This window comes from Cynara cardunculus, unplaced genomic scaffold (genome assembly GCF_001531365.2).
Source record: "Cynara cardunculus var. scolymus isolate 2C unplaced genomic scaffold, CcrdV1 Un_Scaffold_9259, whole genome shotgun sequence".
Lineage (NCBI taxonomy): Eukaryota > Viridiplantae > Streptophyta > Magnoliopsida > Asterales > Asteraceae > Cynara > Cynara cardunculus.
The window spans coordinates 1-1,294 of NW_020204819.1; the positions used below are offsets into that span (position 1 = coordinate 1).

Here is a 1,294-nt window from a genome sequence, read left to right on the forward strand (position 1 = left end):
ACATTTAAAGAAAATAAATTTACCCCCTTTTATTAAATGAAAAATCAACGAAATATAACGAAAATAAGAGAGAAACAAATTATACCCGAAAAAACGATCATTTTATTATCTTTAATTTGACATTCATTTTGATATATATTAATTTTCTTCTGTTTTTTCGGTAGTTATTGGTTCTCTCCTATGCTCACCCCATCTGTATTATTGACTGAGGAAAGTGGGTCAAAATTGCGTAAAACCATGACGTGTACGCGTAATTGGATGTTTTGTTTTTCATTTTAAGGTCTGGTCACCCCTTTGCCAGCATGACTGCCTTCTCCGGCAATTAGAAGGTTTCCTCTAACATGTTGTCAATGTTGCTACACCTATATAAACAAATCGCTTCACACAAACATAAACCCATCCATGTTTATCTCTCCTTTCCTGAAAAGAAATATATATGGGCCAATCAGCCTATTCAAATTCCAAAGCTTGTAAAATTGCTCTAACAATTTCATGCGTGATGGTAGTAGCATCTGCCGGAAGTTTTTATGATGATATCGACATCACTTTTAGAGGTGAACGTGCTAAAATACTCAATGGTGGTTAGGATCTCACACTTTCTCTCGATCAATACTATGTCTCTGGTTTCTAGTCCAAATACGAGTACCTCTTTGGAAGGTTCGACATGCAACTAAAACTAGCACCTGGCAACTCTACTAGCACAGCCACCACATTCTATGTGAGTATCCACCCCGTCATCCGTAATATTTTCAAATTTAATAATCATGTTTATTAAAGTTGCCAAGTTCAACAAAATCCATATTTTTGTAATGAATCACATCTGTTGTCATTTCCAAGGGCTGGACATGATGACATGGACTATGAGTTCTTGGGCAACTCAACACGAAACCCTTACACAATCCATACCAATGTGTATATATACAAGAGAAAAGAAATAAAGAACAACAGTTCCACCTATGGTTTGATCCTACTGTAGCCTTCCACACCTATACTATTGTACGAAACACTCAAAGAATAATGTAAGTATATATTCAGCTCTCATTTTCTCAAAACTTTCTTTATACTAGGTGGGCTACAAGGACATTTTGCAGTGATCATGAAATTCTTTGGTTTATGAATACTATTGATCTAAATAATCTTTGTTGATGTAGTTTCTTGATAAATAACATACCAGTAAAGGTATTCAAAAACCATGACGCTTCTGGAGTTCCATTTTCCATGACCCAACCCATGAGGATGTATGCCAGCCTCTGGAATGCAGATGATTGGGCAACCCAAGGTGGGAGTATGAAGG

General features: G+C 36.2%; 1 pseudogene; it reads left to right on the forward strand.

Moving 5' to 3' along the window:
• The first annotated feature begins 436 nt into the window (after positions 1 to 436).
• On the forward strand, positions 437 to 1,287 carry LOC112505242 (annotated as a pseudogene).
• The last annotated feature ends 7 nt before the right edge of the window (positions 1,288 to 1,294 follow it).